Raw genomic sequence first — 22,399 nt, 5'->3', positions numbered from 1 at the left:
CTACCGCATTTCTATTTACCCCTTTCCTGCTTGTCTATACTTCCTTTGTATCCTTTACCCAAAACCCCTCATGCCTTACTAAAATGTGAGTAGAGCCACACTCCTCATGCCATCATGGTCTCTCTCAATAAGAAACCAAATTATGGGGCAGGTCTGTCGTCATATCATAATTTCACAAATTAATTAGCAAGTTAGTATTTCTAGTTCTGGACAAATGCTAAGCTCAAGTATACGTAGCTTGGTATTCATTCATTCATCCAAATAAAGACTGAAGTCTTTAAACTAGAATCCACAACCCAAATAGGTCCAGTGGTTAGGGCTGATGGTTATAATCTTCTTTCTGATGATTGGTTATCAATCTCCTTTAGGCAAGTAATAAGGAAAAATAGTATTTACTTCTGGAAGTCAAAACTTAATGGTACAAATGCTTCCAGGACAATTAAACCCTTGCAAAGTCAATCTTATGACATGTCTTTGGAACCAGAAAACGAATGACCATGGATTCAGAAAGTCTCCAAACAAAAACTCATGGAATAGGAAGAAAACCTCAGTGAATCAGGATCATCCTAAGTGAACTATTTCCTTGTCAAAGAGGAAGAAGGGGATTGGTAGTTGATCTCAAACTGCACAAATGGGCCAAGAATTTGCAGAACTATTTTCTGAACAAATGTTAATACTAATAGCTCACATTGATATAACACTGTAAAGACTGAAAGTTATTTTATCCATATTAACTCACAATCCAATGTGGGTACTCTAATCATCCCCATTTAACAGATGAAGAAACTGAGGCAAACAGGTTTCAGCCACTTGCCGAGGGTCATACAACTAGCTAGTGTTAGAAGCTGGATTTGAACTTAGATCCTCTTGACCACAGGTCTAGAACTCTATGCACTGTGCTACCTATCTGCCAACACATCACAGAATATGTGTAAAAGTTGGTAGTAGATCTATTTTTCTCAGCATATCAGATGCAAAGTGGTTAGCCACTGGATAGAGGCAGCGAAGCAGCTAAAATTGAAGGATACAACCAAATGTATTCTCATAAATGACATCCACATAATCTCAAAACACCATATGTTGAGGGAAAAGCATTTAATAAATCCTTGGGTCAGGTGGGTTTGTTTAGAGAAATGGAGGACTCTCAATAGAGACACAGGTTCAGGGAATTGCTACCAAAAACTCTAGAAAGTTCATTTGAAGAAACCTGAACTCATTGCTAAATGGAGACCTTGGAGGGAAATCATAGGAACTTGGTAACATAATCTATAGCTGCAGGTTACAAACATGGATTATCCACTCCATACCTAATAAGGTATGGTTAAATGAACAATAGAGAATTGCAGCATTGTTTGCTGTTCTTTATTAGCAATCAGACTACAGATTCTCTCAGTACCAATTTAAACTCAAACTATTCTTGAGAAGTCATCAGATGAACTACCTGCCCCATGACTAGAATAACTGCAAACATAAAAACACAGTCCACACTTACCTGGACCTAATGTTGCCCCATACCAATTTCAGAACACTTGAAAGATGTTGTGGTACCACAACATTGGGTGTATACCCAATGGCCATGCTACATTGGTGAAGAGGAAAGTAGTAAAAGAAACAAAAATGGAGTGAAGATAGGAAACCCAACTGATCAACTCCACCATCTCATCTCTTACTAGAATTACTAGGGTCATTGAGCATCTACTATGTTCCAGTCACTTCGAGATACTCAGAAAAGCAAAAACAATTCCTGCTCTGAAAGGGCTTTCATTCTAATAAGGGAAACAACATGTAAACAACATGTAAACTATAACTAAGATATATATTGGGTAAAAGGGAGACAACCAACACAAAAAAGCCAGCCAATCAAACAAAAGAAAGTGAGGCAAGGGAGAGCACCTAGGTGGTGCAGTACATAGATCATTGGTCCTGATGTCAGGAGAATCTGAGTTCAAATCCAGCCTCAGATACTTAGTAACTATGTAGCCCTAGACAAGTCACTTCACCCTGATTTTGTGTGTGAGTGTGTGTACTTTCAGGGGGTCAAAAAAGGATGATCCTGAATCTCAACAGTAGTAATTCATTCATTTTATTCACCTGCACAATAATTTACCAAACACAAAAACACAAAGGGAAAATGACAGGACATCCCAGCACTATTTCTCTCAATTTCATCCAACATAAAGATGAGGAAAATGGAATAACGAGAACAGCAACAATAATTTCTTGTGTTGTTGGCTTTCTTTGTCTCCCCAGCAGTGACCACAGTGCTTCCCAACTAATCAATGACTAATAGAGGCTTATTTACTGACTCTCTTTCCCAAAATGCTTTGCATTTACAAAACACATTCTCCATAATACCCATGTGAATCTGGTAGTGCAAATATTACCAAATCCATTTTTTAAAATTAAAAACGGAGGCTTATCTAAATCATTACTTATTAAAGAAATGCAAATTAAAGCATCTCTGAGGTGCCACCTCGCACCTCTCAGACTGGCCAATATGACCAGAAAGGACAATGATCAATGTTGGAAGGGATGTGGGAAATCTGGGACACTGACACATTGTTGGGGAACTGTGAACTCATCCAACCTTTCTGGAGAGCAGTTTGGAATAACACCCAAAAGGCAACAAAGATGTGCATACCCTTTGATCCAGCAATGCCACTACTGGGGCTATACCCTGAAGAGATGATGAAAAAGGATAAAAACATCACTTGTACAAAAATAATCATAGCATCCCTGTGTGGTTGGAAAGAACTGGAAATTAAATGAATGTCCTTCAATTGGGGAATGGCTTAACAAACTGTGGTACATGTATGTCATGGAACACTATTGTTCTATTAGGAACCAGGAGGGAGGGGAATTCAGGGAAGCCTAGAGGGATTTGCATGAACTGATGCTAAGCGAGATGAGCAGAACCAGAAGAACATTGCACACCCTAACAGAAACATGGTGGTGATGATCAACCTTGATGGATTTGCTCATTCCATCAGTGCAACAATCAGGCACAATTTTGGAATAACTGTGATGGAGAATACCATCTTTATCCATAGAAAGAATTGTGGAGTTTGAACAAAGACCAAAGACTATTACATTCAATTTAGAAAAAAAATCATCTTAGTAATTTTGCTATCTCCTCTACTTTATTTTTCTTCCTTAAGGATATGATCTCTCTCTCATGACATTCTACTGAGATCAATGTGTAACATGTAACCAATGTAAACACTAACAGAATGCCTTCTGGGGGGGAAGGAAGCAAGAATGAGGGAAAAAATTTGTAAACTAAAATAAATAAAATCTTTCTTAAGAAGAAAAAAAAAACCCAGAGGTTCAGAAAGAATCAGCAATTTGTTTATATCTTCTAATGACATACACTTGCATATATGCATACATACATATAATTCCAGAATTGGTAAGGGGAGAAATTGAGACTTTGGTCAACTCTTCTGCTTCCAAGTACAATACTCTTTCTGGAGAATGCACACTGCCTATTGATGCAGAGCAAAAACTCGGAAGTTCTCATAAGACACATTGTGAAGAGACTTCTTGAAAAGCCATGACAATGCTTGGAAGTGCATGGGCTTCTTGGCAGTTCTTCCATCTCTGTCCTGATGCTTTGTTATCAGACACATCTGGGAGTAACTGGGAGCCACTTTGGAGTAACTGAGTCACACTCTCTTTCTGGATTAGGCCAATTCATATACATATGACAAGAGGAGTCCAGCTAAATAAAAAGGTCAGGAAACTCCTATGGGTTTTTTTTGTTCAACAGTCATAATAAATGTTTGATTAGGGGCGGCTAGGTGGTGCAGTGGATAGAGCACGGGCCCTGGAGTCAGGTTTACCTGAGTTCAAATCCAGCCTCAGACATGTAATAATTACCTAGCTGTGTGGCCTAGGGCAAGTCACTTAACCCCATTGCCTTGCCAAAAATAAACAAACAAATAAATAAATAAATGTTTGATTAACAGAAAAATGGATGAATTCAACTCTAGGACCCATCTCCACCATTCAAATGTTCTCCCTCACAAATTAATTCTCTTGATCAACCAATCACAGAACTGGAAATGACTTCAGAGACCTTCTAGTCCTACCCATCTCAAAACAACAATCTTCTCCATCCCATTCCCCCAAAGTGATCATACAACTTCTGCTTGGAGGCCTCCCGGAGAGGCAGGTCATAACTCTCAGAGGCCACCCACTCTGCTTTTGGAGGTTGTTCATTGTTCTGAAGCTTGATTTTACATCAGGTCAAATTTGCCCTTTTACAATATCCAGTCATGACTCCCAGATCTCCTATCTATGTTTGAATGGAAGAAGTAGAATCTATTTGCCATTTGGCAGCTCTTCAAAAACCTTGGAAACAATTCTCATGTCTCCCTCTAAGTCTCTTCTTCTCCAGGCTAAACATTTCCAATCTGAAAATGTTTCCTTTTTGCATAAACAAATAAATATAGCATGAAACAATGAGAGATCTGAGGTTTTTTTAAAAAAAAATTAAAATACTGCTCTTATTCACACCCCTCAATACCTCTTAGCCTCTCTCAGCCTCAGTTTTCTCATCTGTACCATGGGGATGATATTAGTATGTCCTATCAGAGTTATTGTGAGGACTAATAGGAGAACTATAGAAGCCACTTTCCAATCCTTTAAGAAACTCTAGATAATTCTTGCTGCCTTTTCCTGCCCAGACCTATAGAGTTTTATGGGTAGAGAGAACGAACACTTTGTAAGAATTCTTCTATCAACCTATAGAGGAACTTCTTTTGTCCTAGACAATGATCTGAAATAAGGAAAAGTCAAATGATTCGTCCAGGGTCACATAGTCAGTAAGGATATCAGAACCAGAATCTCAGTCTTTCTGACTCCCAAGGTTGACCTTTGAGTCACTGTATCACATTTCCTCTCCATATCCATATGCATTTGGGCTCTGTAGAGTTCTAAAGTTGACTTCTACAGTGAGATAACACTCTGGATAGAACAGAGGAGTCTTCCTGAATTTAAATCCTGCCTCAGATACTTACTTGCTGAATGAACCTGGACAAGTCACTCAACCCTGTCTGCCTCAGTTTCTCTCATCTGTAAAATGAACTAGAGAAGGAAATGACAAACTATTCCCCTATCTCTGCCAAGAAAACTCCAAATGGGTGGCCGTGGGCAAATCATATAACCCCGTCTGCCTCAGTTTCTTCATCAGTTAAATGAATTGGAGAAGGAAATGGCAAACCATTCTAGTGTCTCTGCCAAGAAAACTCCATATGGGATCATGAAGAGTCATGAAATGACTCAATGACAACAGCAGCTAGGAAATAAATGTTTGTCTTTATAACACCCAAACAAATAAACACATTCGGAGAGGAGAACCAACATAAGTGGCATGAGGATAAGGAGCAGTCTTTCCCATGTCTTCACGCTCCCTAGCTTCCCTCCTGGAGATCTAAGATGGTGCCCTGGCCACTTGTGGGGACAGGATGTGCTTTACCCTCCCCAGCTTGTGCCCCAACCAGAACAGAGCAGGAGCTTGTGGAGGTTCCCCATTACATACATCTCTCCTCTATTCTTAGTATAATGTTTGACACATATTAAATACAGTGGTGCTTAATAAATGCTCATGATTGATGCTAGTCTTCATCAAGGGATGGTATAGAAACACTATAGTACTCTATGCATAGATTTCATATATCAGAAAGAAACAGACCTGTGGTTTCTAGTTTCTGTTCTTGTTTCCTTTCAAGCTTAAATGATGTTTTTTTTAAAAAAAATCTCAGTTATTTCTCCATCTATGTCCAGCCCCACCCCTCACTAAAACAACTCTTGTTACCCAGAAGAACACAAAAGCAAAACCAAATGACAAAGCAGACATATCTCACAGAGGACGTGACACTCCACTTGGAGAGATACCCGAGCTCTCTTACCAAGAGTAGAGAGAGATGTCTCGCCCTCTGCTCTTTCAGAAAGCAAGATCATTTGTTACAGCTATTCTCACTTAACAGCACTCTATACTTATCTAGCACATTAAGGCTTGCAAAAGAATAAATATATTACCATTGCCATTTTACAGATTTCAAAACTGAGGCAGACAGTGGTGAAGTGACAGCAAGTGCCCGACGTCAGATTTGAACTTAAAACTTTCTTCTGCTCACTGTGCCATCTAGCTGCTAGTTGAATTGCCTTTCAGCAAAAGAAAAAAAAGGAAAAGGTTCTTTTTATTTCTTTGTTTGTTAGGCAATGGAGTTAAGTGACTTGTCCAAGGTCACACAGGTAAGTAATTATTAAGTGTGGATTTGAACTCAGGTTCTCCTGGTACTCTATCTGCTGCAGCACCTGGTTGCCCCCCAAGTCCAGAGCAGAGTTTTTATTTACCTTATTGTAATCATTGTCTACACTGTTCTCTTGGCTTTACATTTTTTATACTCCATCACTTAATGAATCTGGCATCATAGATTTTGAGCCAGAAAGGACCTTAAAAGTCATCTAGTTCACCCCTCACTCCTCCATTTTGCCAGTGAGGGAACTGAGGTTCAGGGAGGTTTTGACTGATCCAGGGTCATTTGGATAGTAAGCTTCAGATGTGGAGTTTCAAACTGGGTTTTCTTGTCCCTCCAGTCTATCCATACTCTCCATACACATGTTTCATTATTTCTCTACATTCCTCTTAGGAATTTAGGATTATAGGATTATGGATTTAAAGCTTGAAGGAAACCTTTGAGTCCAACCATTTGCAGATGAGGAATCTGGGGCACCATTGTTTCTGATGGTCCAATAATATACCATTCCATTCCAATTCCACAAGTTCTGCCCAATCAATGGGCAGCCACTTTGTTTCCAGGTTATTGGTTATTGCAAGGGCTGCAGCTGCACATATTTTTGTTTTGTTTCGGTTTTTTTTTTTTTTTGCAAGGCAATGGGGTTGTGACTTGCCCAAGGCTACACAGTTAGGTAATTATTAAGTGTCTGAGGTCAGATTTGAACTCAGGTACTCCTGACTCCAAGGCCAGTGCTCTAATCCACTGTACCACCTAGCTGCCCCCATCTACTAATATTTTGTTACACATGGGGACTCTCTTTATATTTTTGATCATCCTTAGAATACACACACACACACACACACACACACACACACACACACACACACACACACATATATATGCTTCAACAAGTTTCCAGATCAAAGAATATGAACACTGATGCGGTTTTTGTTGTAGACCTCCAACTTTTTCCCCAGAATGGTTGTACCAATTCACAATCCTGTCAACTGTTCTCTTGTCTTCCCATTGCCCCTCTGATATCAACTGTCTCTTTTTTGAATTTTTTTTTGCCATTTGGATGAAAGTAAACCCTGAGAGTTGATTCAATTTCCATTTCTGTGATTATTAGTGATTTGACAAAATTTATTCATATTGGAACTGGCTCATTTTTTTTGTGACAAGCTCTTTGTTTTCTCATCTACTGGGAAATGGCTCTTGGTTTTTCTATATTTCCATCAATTCACTAAGTTGAACATCAGATACATCAGGAATATCTAAGGAGAATATTTTCTTCATTTATAGCTTCTCTTCTTCTCTGTGCTGCACTGACTTTCACCCAGGTAAATGTTTTTGGTCTTATTTTTACTTCTTTCTGTTTTCTCCTATTAAAGAAGAATAGAATAAGATGCAAGAAGGAATGGTGTCTTTTATTCCACATCTGGTCTCCCATTTCCCAAAGTTAAACTAATTTGTTCTGCTCCTAAGGGATATGTGTATTCAAGTTTATTGTTAGTGTCTATTCTGGTTGGGAGTGATCCTTGGAGAACTGGATGCCATACCCAAGTATTTAAAAATACACATCTAGGTAGTTTTGTATACAGTGCTGGACTTGGAGGGAGGAAGACTTAAGTTCAAATCCAGCCCCAGATACTCCTTAGCTGTGTGACTGTGGATAAGTCATTTAATTTCTGTTCCCCTGGTTTTCTCACCTGTTAAACAAGGATAATAAGAGTCTTTTTTTTAGGATTTTGCAAGGCAAACGGGGTTAAGTGGCTTGCCCAAGGCCACACAGCTAGGAAATTATTAAGCATCTGAGACTGGATTTGAACTCAGGTACTCCTGACTCCAGGGCCAATGCTCTATCCACTGCGCCACCTAGCCACTCCAGGAGTATTTACTTCAAAAGATGTTGTGAGAATATTTGTAAAGCACTTAACTGTACCTGGTGTGAAGATTAGTATTTTTTATAAGTTTTATTGATGACTTTTATTTTTAAATTCTTCTTCTCCCCCATGAAATCATTTCTTGTAATACTTGTTTCCTTCCCTTCTGATTGATATAAACAGAATTAGGATACAATTCTTTTCTTTATCCTATTCCATGTGACTCTACAATGCAGGGAAGTTACAGGAAATATCATAAAAATGTGGTTTCATGTCTTTGGATATGATGGGAAATCTCCACATGAAGTAAGGTGATCTTTCTTTGTGTCATGGAAGCCTTCCTTCCATTCTAATTGGCACCATTGAGATGTGGCATTCAAGATTAGTTCAGTTTTGTGTTCCCAATGAAAGGGGGATATGGAGAACCAGGAAAGATCACCAACTAGGTAACTATGTTGGGGAATAATATATGGAAAGGAATTGTTTAGACAGAAGAAAAAAGATCATGGAGTTATTTTACATCAGAATAACTAAAATTCACATAATAACAAATCAATGTCTTCTCCATCTTGAGAAATGAAAAGCAGGAGATGGGATTGAAGTGATGTGTGCTCAAGGTTTAGAAGGGAGCTCTCTGTTTGCTTGATGGCAGAACAGATAGAATGTCAGGCCTGGAGTCAAGAATCACATCTTAGTGAGTTCAAATCTAGCCTCAGACTCTTACTAGCTGTGTGATCCTAGGCAAGTCATTTAACCCTGTTTGCCTCAGTTTTCTCATCTGTTCAATGAGTTGGAGAAGAAATGGCAAACTACTCCATTACCTTTGCCAAGAAAATCCCAAATGAGGTCTCAAAGCATTGGACACAACTGAAAAATGATTGAATCTGTTTGGTTTAGTTGACTGGGATTTTCTTTACTTGAAATCTGCAAAAATAGGGTAAATCCTCTTCTGTATAGAATTATTTTAGTGTGATCTTGCCTCAAGGTAGGAAAGTGGATGAGATCTCAGAGGGACAGGTGGTACAGTGGAAAGAAAACTGGTTATGAAATCTGAAGACAGGCATCCAACATCTATCTCCAGGACCTACTCTATGTATGATATTAGATAAGTCATTCTACCTCACTGGTCCTCAACACTGTCATCTGCAAAATGAAAGAATTGGATTGGATAAACTATGAGATTCCTTCTATCTTGAAGTCCATGAGATAACCTTTCTTGGTTTAATTCCTTAATGAAAATCCTTCCCCTCTTGCACCTTTTCTTTGAATTGAATATCACAACTAACAGTGCTATGAAGAATAATGCCCCCTCACTCCACCTTCCCATACACATTTTAACCTTTGTCTACCTTTTTGTTGCATAGTTGAATAGTTAAACTACTCGCCTGTTTAGAATGTGTGGAGATAACATGAACTAGACCAATTTGGAATAGTCAAAGTCTAAAGGGAGTTTCTAGTCATATCATTGGAAAGAGTCTCTTGATTCTTTTGGGTTTTGTGTTAAATGTTTGTTTACATTTAAGCATAGGACTTCAGGATGTGAGTCATAGTGGCATATAATCTTCTTAGCTATTTCTTTTTTCCCTTTAAGAATTTTTGGAAAATATTTAGTTTTTAAAAAAAGTCATTTCAAAAGTCATTTCCCAATTAAATTCTTCCTCTCCTTCATAGAATCATTTCTTGTTAAAAAAAAGTGAAACCAACTAAGAAGGTGACCCCATTGGACATGATCTGACTTCAGCCACCTTCATCTCTCTCTTTACCAAGAGGTAGGAAGAGTGATCCATTGCCCATCCTTTGGACCCCCAAATCCACCATTGATTTTAATCTGAGTTCAGTTGCATTTCAATATGGTTTTTATTCTCATTATCATAGCCATTGTATACATTGTTCTCCTGTTTTCTTTGTGCTACATAGATTCATATAGGAATTTCCCATATTGCTTTGAATTCTTCATATTTATTGTTTCTTTTGGAGAATAAAATTCCATTCATCAGGATGCCATGTTTTGCTCCAATAGATGACCAGCCACTTTAGTTACACTTTTTTGCTTAACACATATGGGTCTTTTTTTTAATATTTAGGATCTTTCTTCCTTGCGTTATATGTCCAAGCAGTGGTGTCTTTTGAGTCAAGGACATGAATGATTTCATCATTTTTCTTATATAATTTCAAATTCTTTTTCTAGAATGGCTAGGCCAGTTCCCTACTCTACCAAGAATGTTTGGGCATACCTCTCTGCCCAATTTTTATTGTCTTTGTCAGTTTGCTGCTTGGAAGCTGAAGCCTCAGAATTGTTTCAGTTTGCATTTTTCTTATCAATGGAATGGAACAAGTTTCGATATGTTTGTTGATGGCTTGTGATTTTTCTTTTGAAAATTGTCTATATTTTAGGTCCACTTATTCACTAGGCAGCTTGGGTATTTCAAAGGAATTTACCTTGAGGCATGATTGGAAAAGAGACTTCTATATAGAGGATGGGGGTACTGTGACAACTGAAAAGATGAACAAGTCACAGAACAGAAAGAGTTTCATAGTTTAATTCTGTTTTCCTATAAGCCATAGAGACTGTCTCTTTTCCTTATTCCCACCCTCCTATTAAAAATTCTTCTTAGATTGACCTTGACTTGAATTTCCTTGAGTCTTACTGCCTTTGAATTCAGTAGCCAGAGCTGACCTTCACAGTCCTTCAGATTCTTCAACCTTGACTATGGCATCTGGACAGCCTGGCTTATCAACAGGGACTTTCCTTTTCCATTCCCCTCCCTAGCTTAGTCATCTGGGGTTCTACCCCCACTAATCCTCTGGTCAAAGCTTGGGAAAGGCTATCTTAGCCATATAAAGTCTTACTGAGAATTTTGGCTTCCTTTTCTGGGCCCAAAGCTCTTTCTCCTCTTGTGGCCTTGGCACCTCCTTCAATGTATCTGCTGCTCCCCATCACATTTCTGACTGGTCTTGGACCATTTTACATTCATTTTACTCCAAAAGTTAGACTATGATAAAAGAGTACATGTCTTCAAGTTACCCCAAGAGCTAAGTGGCCCAGTGGGTAGGGAGTTAGACCAGGAGTCAGGAAGCCCTGAGTTCAAATTTAGACTTTGATACTTTCTAACTGTGTGATCCAGGCAAGCCACAACCTCTCTCAGTCTTAGTTTCTTCATCAGTAAAATGGGCATGATCATGGCACCTATCTTCCAGGGTTCTTGTAGGGATTGGATGAGATGATATTTGTGAAGTGTTTTGAAATGCTGACCTCTCTGAGTTTCAGTTTCCTTACATGTAAAATAGGTATAATACTATTAGTCCTGTTTTCTCTATTATCGCCAGGAAAGCACTTCAGAAATTTTAAAGAATTGTTTTTTGTTGTTCAATCGTGTCTGAGTCTTCTTGACTCCATTTGGGATTTTCTTGGCAGAGATACTGGAGTAGTTTGCCAATTTTTCCCCCTCCAGCTCATTTTGAAAATGAGGAAACTGAGGTAAAAGATGACTTGCTCAGAGTCACTCAACTAGAAAGTGTCTGAGGATGGATTTGAACTGACTCCAGGCCTGACATTCTAACAACTGAGCAATCTAACTGTCCCAAATCATGGGCCACCTTTTCCACTACACCACACATCATTTGACTTAAGTAAAAGCACGAATATGATTCATACAGTATGATGTGGTAGAAATAACACTAATGTCTAAAGTTAGAGGCCCAGGCTCTGGCTTCCAATTCTGGCTTTTTGGCCCTGGGTAAATCAAGTGTCTTCATTGGACTTCAACCATAAATTAGGGCATTGAACTTGGTAGCTTTCAAAGTCCATTTCATCTCTAGGTCAGGTGGGTAACATGGACCCCTTGGGTAATCTGATGAAACCTAGGGACCCCTTCTCAGAAGATTTTTGGATGAATAGTTATAGTAAGAACTTAATGAAAGTAAAATGTAGTTCTCCCTCTCCCCCCATTCAGGTTCAGGGATCTTCTGAAATCTAGTCATGAATGAGTGGGTTCATAGACCCCAGGTCAAGATCCACAATCTAGACTCATGGCTACCAAAAAAGGCAGGTTGTACTCTTTGTGGTTATAGGACTACTGATATTGGTTTGTGGTATTCCAGATTCTCCTTATCAGTGTGGTGCCTCTTCATTTTCCTTAAGAGATTGTGTGTGTGTGTGTGTGTGTGTGTGTGTGTGTGTGAAGATCAAAGTTTGGATCAAAGGTTGTTGGGCATTGGTGGTCAGAGAAGGAAGGCCTTGGTCCTGCTAGCTTGCCTCTAGTTCTCCTAATGCTCAACCTTCCACTTTCCTTTCTTGACCATATTCCCAGCAGAGTATCCATTAGCAATGTAAGGGACAGGGAGACCCTTTTGTTCAGTCACAGGTTTCCAATATAGCTGACTCTCTGTACCAAAATGTGTTCCCTGTCTAATTGGAGGTTGTTTTAATGAGTCCCAAGACCCACAGAGCTATTTGTAATGGGGTGCTCAGTGTTCTGCTACAGCTGGGTTCCTAATATTTTAATCTCTAATGGATTAGCCAAATCCAATTAAAGTTTCATTTAGATTGCAAATGGTCCCTGACTGGGTTAAGCTTCATTCTAACCTGTTTCACCTGGATTATGTTGTTCAGTGACTGTGCTATTCTGAGTTCATACTGTTCTGTGTTCTGTAGACATACGCCATCTCCTGAGTGGGTGGGGAAAGGAAAGGGATGCTGGTGTTCCAAATTTGGTGTCCTGTTTCAGGGAGTAATTTCCAAATGGCATTCCATCTAGATGTGCTCCTCCTGTTCAGTTCTGGTCCCAATTCTTGATCTGTCTGCAACGCTGATCTGAGACAGAAGACTAACAGAGACTGAGACCGATAGACTAACTCATCTAGATTCTTGCCAAAAGTTGAGCAATAATTTTTTGTTCAGTCATTCTTCAGTTGATGGGTGTCCATTTACCCTCTAGCTCTTTGCTTCTAAAAAAAAAAGGGTTTACTATAAATATACACAGGGCAGCTAGGTGGCACAGTGGTTAGAGTGCCAGTTCTGAAGTTTGGAAGAGTCATCTTCTTGACATCCCATCTGACCTCAAAACTTATTAGTTGTATGATCCTGAGCATATCACTTCTACCTGTTTGCCTCAGTTTCCTCATCTGTCAAATAAACTGGAGAAGGAAATGTAAATCACTCCAATATCTTGGCCAAGAAAATCCCAAATGGAGTCACAATGAGACACGACTGAAAATAACTAGGCTACAGTAAATATACATCCATGTAGATGCATGTAAGATATATAGGATATATAAATGAGTGTGTATAAACACATATAGACATTTGTAAATATAAACATATACACATAAATATATGTGTGTGGATAAATGACCTTTGACCTTCAGGTATGTGTTATCTAGTGTTGGTATAAGTAGGTCAACCAATCAACTGATAAGTATTTATTAGACATCTTCTTCATGTTAGATACTCTCTTTTTTTGGGGGGGGGGTTGCAAGGCAAATAGAGTTAAGTGGCTTGCCCAAGGTCACACAGCTAGGTAATTATTAAGTGTCTGAGGCTGGATTTGAACTCAGGTCCTCCTGACTCCAGGGCTGGTGCTCTATCCACCATGCCACCTAGCCTCCCCACATGCTAGATACTCTTGAGAATATTAGTACAAAGAATGAAATAATTCCCATTCACAAAAAAGTTTAAACTCTAAAGAAGGAGATAGCAAGTTTACACATCCACACACATACATAAAATAAATAGAAATGAATAAATACAAATATATACAAAATAGCTGAAGACAAGGTTTTTTGCAAAGGAGAACACCTGTGGTTGGGGAAAGAAAAAGGTTTTATGTAGAAAAGGTGATTGTGGGGGCAGCTAGGTGGCGCAGTGGACAGAGTCCTGGCCCTGGAGTCAGGAGGACCTGAGTTCAAATGTGACCTCAGACACTTAATAATTACCTAGCTGTGTGGCCTTGGACAAGCTACTTAACCCCATTGCCTTTAATAAATAAAATTTAAAAAAAGAGAGAAAAGGGTGCTTGAACTTTGTCTTAAAGGAAGGGCACTTTATGAAGTAATCAAAGGGTACAAGGTTTATTGCTTTTCTAAAAGTATAATTTTAAATGGTTTTATTCAGTTCAAAAAAGGAGGAAACAGATGCAGAAAGGTTAATTCCTTATAGTTCTACTGCAGCAAGTTTAGATTTTGAGCCCAGGTCTGTCTTTCTCCTCTGGATTTCATTCAATGAATCCAATGGTACCAATAAACCTCTTTGTTGATGGAGAATCACCTTTCTCTTTTTTTGGGCAAGACACTCTCCATGGCACTCTCTCCTGGTTGACATCTGACTGGAGGTTAAGAGATGATGAGTCATTCACTGAATAAATATATTTATGGAATTTTGTAGGAATTTCACAAACTCATGGGACACAGCTATTTGAGGCCAATCTTTAAGGCGCTAATTTTGCACCATCGAGTCAAATGCTTTTGGTAATCAATCAACAATGACAAAACAGGATTTCATATTCTGTAAGCCTTTTAGTATCATAATCTGGACCAAACTTATACCCCATTATAATTTCCTTTCATATATTCTATAATCCCAGACAAACTGCCCTGCTTCCTGTTTCTTGTATATGCTCTTCTCTCTTCTGTCTTTGTTCTTTGGAAAAGGATAGCTCCTATGGATAAAACACAGAGCCTATGATGAGCATAGTAAAAATGCAGCAATTGAGAAAATTGCCACTTAAACACATTTCTGGCAAAGGGGGAAGATGGAGGGGAAAAAAGTATGAAGGGGAAAAGAGCTTCCAAATGAAGGTAACATTTACTTTGGAATTCAGTAATCTCTATTTGAAGGTGGGAATACCCTCAAAAATATGATCAGAGAGCATGAAATCAAAGAGATTGAAGGCTTGCAAGCTATTCAGAAGCCTCATGTCTGTATATCTGAAGAATCATAAGGCAATGGGGATGGTGTACAGCAAATGAAATTTTTAAAAATGTTAATTGATTTTATCATAATAGGCAAGAGAAGACTGATTACTGATGTGGGAGTTATTTCAGAATCAGTTTTATTGAAGGTATTCCACCAACTAGTTAAATCAAAAATAAAATCAGTATTAAACTGATGTTAGTCCTTCATTCTTTTTTTTTTTTAGGTTTTTACAAGGAAAATGGGGTTAAATGGCTTGCCCAAGGCCACACAGCTAGGTAATTATTAAGTGTCTGATACTAGATTTGAACTCAGATACTCCTGACTCCAGGGCCAGTGCTCTATCCACTGCACCACCTAGATGCCTTTGTCCTTCATTCTTGAAGAAGACTATGATATCAGGGAGATGATTCCATGACAAGATTTGAGTGAGGGGGTGCTTTGCTATGTCCAGCCTCACTTTCTCCTCCAGAGTCATCTGGGTCCAGTGGCCAGATGTGAGTTGGGAGGACTGGAGATAGTCCTGGATGTGAAGCAAGCAGGGTCAAGTGACTTGCCCAAGGTCACACAGCTAGTAAGAATCAAGTGTCTGAGGCCAGATTCAGACTCCTGTCCTCTTGACTCCCAGGCCAGTGCTCTATCCATTGCACTACCTAGCCATCCCACAAACTAGAAGAAAGAACAAAGATGAGAAAACATGTCATGTAATTACAATAGCTCTAGTAAAGCCTATTTAAATGAACATTTGATCTCAAAGTTGATTGGGAAATGGACAAAAGCACAAACACTAACACAAACATCATTTCTTAGAATCATTTCACTGAAATGAAGGTGTCACAATAGGGAGGATCAAAGAACCTAACTGCTTGGGGCAGCTAGGTGGTGCAGTGGATAGAGCACTAGCCCTGGAGACAGGAGGACTTGAGTTCAAATCCGGCCTCAGACATCTAATAATTACCTAGCTTGGCCTTGGGCAAACCACTTAACTTGCAAAAACCTAAGGGGAAAAAAACCCAGCTGCTTTCAACACTTGAGAAGTAGAAAGATATGATAGTAAAAGGTAACAGTAGTATGTAAAGGGGTGGCTAGGTGGTGTAGTGGATAAAGCACCGGCCTTGGAGTCAGAAGTACCTAGGTTCAAATCCAGTCTCAGACACTTAATAATTACCTAGCTGTGTGGCCTTGGGCAAGCCACTTAACCCCATTTGCCTTGCAAAAAAAAAACAAACCCAGTAGTATGTAAGGTAAAGTTTTATTGGTAAGATATATGAAAGACAGTAAGAGACTGATGGGACATCAGGAACTGTTACCTCTTTAATGTTAAAAAATTAACCTAGAGGGATCTAGGTTTTGAACCTAGCTGATCCAGATCATCCAAAGTCTTGTGTAAATAAAACAAAGAGGAGAACAAATTGAAATTGAATAAATCAGTTGGCATGTGAATTGGTTAAAAAAAATGGGAGTATGTTTGGACCCCATCATCTCAATATACAATGTACTATTTGAGAAGTTACAATGTTAATTAAGAAAATGAAAGAAGCTGATTAAAATGTCTAGATTTGATCAAAAAACATACAACTTGTCAGAGATTGGTTTTTAAGATAATTCAAAGAAAGTTAGATTTCAAAATAATGGAAAAGATCATTGAAGATACCATTATTATAAACATGGAATAAAACTTTGAAGAAAGAAGGAAAGCAATCCATTGAAAACAATTCATTCTATAATGTGAAAGGTTGATAGCCTTCAATTGTACTATCTATATTTGTACTTAAAAGGGAAAGTTTTCTTTCTCTTTATTTTGTACAATAAGTAATGGGAGACCCATATTTTCTGGAGAGCATGATTTGGAGAGAATGCAAGATTTGGAATCAAGCTTTCCTTGGAATCAGGAAGACTTGGGATCAAAGCATCTCTCAGTTCTAATGACTGATCCTGAACAAGACACTATATTTTTCAATATGTCCAGACTTCTTCCTATATAGCAGAGCAGTTGCATATTTTTCTCAGTTGAGTTCTCTAGAATCTTAGATCACTACTGAGGGGATCCAAGTGGAGGAATATGATATATGATAACTATGTATGCAAGTATGAGAAGTGATGCCTTAGGGATGGAGCACTCAAAGTGAGGAAGACCTGGTTTCAAGTCTCACCTCAGACAAGATCTAGGTGACTCTGAGAAAGTCATTTGCAGCTCTATGTGCCTCAGTTTCCTCATCTGTAAGATCATCAATAACTTTTCAGTTCCCTCCACCTCTAAAGCTAGGAATCTGATTAGTGGAGATAGAACACAATTAACCAATATGCATTAATATAATCAGCACTGGGAAAATGGTCTTTGTCTTCAAAGGGCTTACACCAAAAGAATGAGATTTTTTTAAAAAAGGCTTCCTATTAGAGATTGTGCTTGAGCTAAGACTTGAAGGAAGGTGCTTAGAAGGAACTCCTAATGCAGTTAACTAACATTTTAAAAATTCCAGGAATAGGTTTGACTCTTGGATTGTGTAAGTATTGTCTATTTTTGTTTCAAGACAATGCCCATCTCTGATGAATTACTGAGGATAACAGCCTTGTTCTACTTTTGAAGCAGTTTCTCTTTGTTTACACTTACCTTTTTTTTCCAGGGCTAGTTGGCATGAATCTTATGCAAGGGCATCAAAAAGAGCACTCAGCTATGATGTACAGTTCTTGTATAATAATCCTTGTACAAAACAGAGTGTGCTTTCAGGTACAAGGATGAGCCAATATGTCTTGGATTTGAATACTTATGCAGAGTTCAGACTATCAACTGACATTTTCCCAGGACTACAAGCAAATCTGCCCTGCATGTACCCCTGATGCAATAGGGATCTAATCTATTGACATTCACTTTGAGTTTCTGAGTTTGATTTCCGGGATTTGGAGTTGAAGTTTTGGCTCAATACAGTCTGTAGATGACAACTCCCAACAGGCTAATGCAAATCTGGAGAAAAACATTTGTCCTGCCATGCCCGCCCAGCCCTACCCTGATCCACCCTGCCTCCTAGGCAAAGGCAGAGCAGTCTCCATGCACCTATTCTACTCCTATGTGACCCAGGTGTGGAACTTATTGCAGGTCTGACCAGGGTGGGGAGCAGTAAATTGTCAGGCATTTAAAAAAAAAAGATTTTGTTCATGTTCCTTACAATTATATCATGCAAATAATCTCCCCAAGAACTGTCTCTTTTGATTAAATACAAAAAGCAACAACATTCAAGTAAGATACATCAACATAGCATACAGGCCTTCTAGTATATGTAGTATTCTGCTCCCACAGTTTCACTCTCTACTACGAAGAAGCAATCATGCTTCATCACTAGATCTTGACAATTAATGAATCATTGCATTAGGGCAGGGAGGTGACACAGTGATACCCCTATTCTGTTTATGAATGCAGTACAATGAACATTAAAGACATAGTTTTGGTCATGATGATCAATAGGAAGCATATATATATATGTATATATATATATATACATATATATATATTTCATAGGAAGTTTCCATATATTTCCATATATATATCATATTAAGGGGGAAAGACAGGATGCATAGAAGTCAGGAATTAGCATCTACTATGTAGGAATGCACTCTGCAAAGTTCTAGGAATAAAAATACAAGTTAAAAAAAGTCCCTACCATCCAAGAGTTTATCCTCTTTGAGGGAAAGCCAACACCCAGCAAGAAACTAAGAAATGGAATGGGGCAGGGTATCCAGTGCAGGGGTATATGATGCAAAGCAGTGTAGTGGGCTAGAAATAGAGAAAAGACTGTGCAAAGCCCCTTTTGAAAGCAGAAGCCCTGAAAATCTTGTCTGTCTTCCAGAAAGAGGATCAGATCAAAGGGTCAAAGGGTATTGATGAGATATGAGTACTAGGTAGAATCATTCTGTCAGCAAAATGAGATTTCCCAAACATAAGCTTCCTGGACATGAAGTAAATGTCACAATAGCACAAACTAACCACATCTAATGTATGCAAGAGAAAATGCTATGTGGGATTTGAGGGGAAGGTGATTACTAGGGAAGAGTATTGGGAAACCTTCATGGAGGAGTTCCAAGGCATGATGAGGAATTCAGACACCAGATAGCCAAGGGAGGCAGCATGAAATCCACTTAGACTGGTACACCATAAGGAAATGTTGCCTCTATATGACATGGAGCAATGAACCATTAATTGAACCAAGAAAATCTACTATGAGCATGGTCCTGGGACCCCAGATGTGAAAGTGAAAACTATCCCTGCCCTCAGGTGACTTACCGGTACATCTAGGAGAAGAACTCTGACTTTTATCTCTTCCCTCTGCCCCATTACAGTGGTCTACTTAATCGAGATTTTGCCTGAATTTTATTCCGTGAGAATTCAGAATAAACCTCTTTTCATATCAACTCAACTAAATCTAGACACAAACCTTAGAGCTCAAACTACCACTTGTCCATTGGTTCAGAGATGCTCAAACTCAACAAATCTAAAATAGACAGTTATATTCACCTCCCCCCAAATCCATTCCCCTCTCTATTTACCTATTTCTCTTAAGGGCCTCACCTTCCATTCCACATTCAATCCGTTGCTAAGTCCAGTCAATTCTATTTCTTCAATGGCTCTCCCATGCAATGCGAAGGCATTGACAGTAAATTGCTTTCTCACATCCCAGTCATTAGAACAAGAAGAGGTCTGGGATGGCAGAGAAATGGACAGTTCCAGTGGGGATAATTTTAAGGTTGGAGGTCACATAGGAATGTTTGTAGACATCAGGGATAAGGCTAGAAAAAACATAATGGAATAGGATTAGAAAATGCAAATAAGAGGCAAGGAGATCACTTCTAATACTTAGCCATTCATCTTTATGAGACACCATGTATGAAGAAATTCACCACCTTTGGCCAGTCCTCTGATGATGGGCCTCTCCAGACTAAGCTTGGTTCTGGTACATAAGAGCCATCAGCAGGTCTATACTTGAAATTTTCCATGGTTTTTAGATCTTAGCTTCCATTCCATTGACAATAGCCTTGGGTGCTCATTGTCACTTCCATGCCACAAATGGGATAGCAGTGTAAAATCTGCAATTGGAGGAGTCAGTTATCAGCCAGCAGCAAAAGTTGGTAAATAGATAAGTAAATGAATAAAGTAATGAATTAGAAGTGGAATCCCCACCCTGCATTTGGTGTTGCAATAAGCTAAGACCATTAGGGCCTAGCAGAATAACAACCTTATGAAACACAGGTACCCATCAGCTCACTGGGAACACTTAGTAGAGATAAAGGTTAATTATGCCCAGATAGTGCTTCCTTAGGTGATGACCTCTTTTCTTCCATTGGCAGGGTGGGGGTAATGCAATAAGTTGCACCTTCTGATATTGCTACAGATTCTGGGAAAATACCTACATCATTTCAGCAAAGTTATTGGGTGGTGTGTGTGTGTGTGTGTGTGTGTGTGTGTGTGTGTGTGATCTGTGTATGTGACTGTGTATGTCTGTGTGTCTGTCTGTGTTTTTGTGTGTGTAATATGTGTCTGTCTTTGTGTTAATTCATTTGCCCCTGAAAGTAAAAAAGCTTGACAGTTCAGTTAAATGTATATTCAAAGGGGAAAATCTCATTTTTGAGCAAATAACTCATCTTTATTAAGTAACTCAAATTTCTACCAACATCACATAGGATTAAACAAACAGTTGCCCAGCTGGGAAGATAAACTTCCTTGGGTGCTTTATTATAACAAACCATTGAGTTCTCTGTAGGATAATGGGGAAGAAAGTGTAATTTTTCCATCAGAGGATCTGGCTTCAAGACTCACCTCTGTCACTTTGAGGAGTGAATTTTTAGCCTCTCTAGTCATCAGTTCCTTCATCTGTAAAATGGGTGAGCAAGAAAGAAAAGATCATTCAAAAATATTCAGACGAAAACAAAAAACTCTTAACTGGGCAATTTTATCACCCTCATAAGTGTTTAAAAAATAATGCTGCAGGGCGGCTAGGTGGTGCAGTGGATAAAGCACCAGCCCTGGAGTCAGGAGTACCTGGATTCAAATCCGGTCTCAGACACTTAATAATTACCTAGCTGTGTGGCCTTGGGCAAGCCACTTAACTCCATTGCCTTGCAAAAACGTAAAAAAAAAAAATTAATAATGCTGCACCAGAAGTTATTTGGCTCATATACCATCCTTTCTCTGTATATTGAAATGTTTGTATTTGTTGACAATTTTTTAGGTCATAATAGAAAAGAAAGTATAAACAAACCAAAAAAATTATCTCCTAAATTAAAATAAAATGAAGGAAGTGTACTAGATGATCCCTATCATTTCTTCAGTTAAAAATCTCTGATCTTCTGAACTAGTCTACCTGGAAGTGGATGAAGAGCCAAATTATTTCAGATAACTGGATTATAAATGGATTTTAATTTTATTCCTGGGCCCCTACATTTGACATCATGATCAATCAATAAACCTTTATTGTTTATACCACCGCTAAATTCTGGAATTACAGAAAGAGGCCTTCAGGGAGCTTACAATCTAATTAGAATCACAAGAAGAGGCGGCTAGGTGGAGCAGTTGGACAGAGCTCTGGTCTTGGAGTCAGGAGGACAGGAGTTCGAATCTGTCCTCAACCAACTGACACTAACTAGCTGTGTGACCTTGGGTAAGTCACTTAACCCTGACTGCCTCCCACCCAGGGCCATCTCCAGTCGTCCTGATTCATATCTGACCCCTTGACCCAGATGACCTTGGAGGAGAAAGGCTGGTGACTTAGCACAGCCCCCCCCCCCCACTCCAACCTATGTGCTTGTCATGGCATCACCTCCCCGATGTGGTGGTCTTCTTAGAGAATGATGGACAAACATTATTTTTATTATTAGAATCTTAAGAACCAGCAGTGATCCATCCACAAAATTAGGGGAAATTGGATCAACACAAAATAAAACCATGAGTTTCAAAGAATTCTCTTTTTAATATTCTACTGGAGAAAGTTAATGTGGAAGATAACTGGGGTCCAGCCTAGAAGGGGTCAGAGAGGGTGGGAAGAAGGATGTATCAAAGGCAGATTTGGGAGACTTTCTGGAAACCCATGAGGCCCTCTGCTCTGTGTTGATGTAGAGATTGCACTAAACTGCAACTCTAGAATCAAACCTTATTGGTTCATGGGTTCTCTCATTGATTCAGATATCTGTCCTGACTGATTACAGAAGGAATATAAGGTAGCTTAGACATTACAGAAATGGAATTGCATACAATTCAACAAGGCATTATGAAGTGCCTTCTAAGTGCCAGATTCTGAACTTATTTCTTAGGATATGAGATCTCAGATTACATGGAAAAACAGTCCAATAAGGAATGTATGTGTATGGATAGATAG

At 38.9% G+C, this 22,399-nt stretch overlaps 1 long non-coding RNA gene across 2 annotated transcripts in view; it reads right to left on the bottom strand.

Moving 5' to 3' along the window:
• Nucleotides 1–14,240: 14,240 nt before the first annotated feature.
• LOC141491586 (uncharacterized) overlaps nt 14,241–22,399 on the bottom strand; it is a 49,307-nt gene continuing 41,148 nt past the window's right edge. For both annotated transcript variants that reach the window (XR_012469655.1, XR_012469656.1), the window contains exons 4-7: nt 20,845–20,898; nt 19,932–20,114; nt 19,600–19,817; nt 14,241–14,784 (exon numbers count right to left, since the gene is read on the bottom strand). This is a non-coding gene — a long non-coding RNA (uncharacterized LOC141491586). The remainder of the gene's footprint in view (nt 14,785–19,599; nt 19,818–19,931; nt 20,115–20,844; nt 20,899–22,399) is intronic.

This window comes from Macrotis lagotis, chromosome 6, assembly GCF_037893015.1.
Source record: "Macrotis lagotis isolate mMagLag1 chromosome 6, bilby.v1.9.chrom.fasta, whole genome shotgun sequence".
Taxonomy (NCBI): Eukaryota; Metazoa; Chordata; class Mammalia; order Peramelemorphia; family Peramelidae; genus Macrotis; species Macrotis lagotis.
Note: the sequence above shows the minus strand (reverse complement) of the source record. Positions and strands in the feature narration are given on the sequence as shown.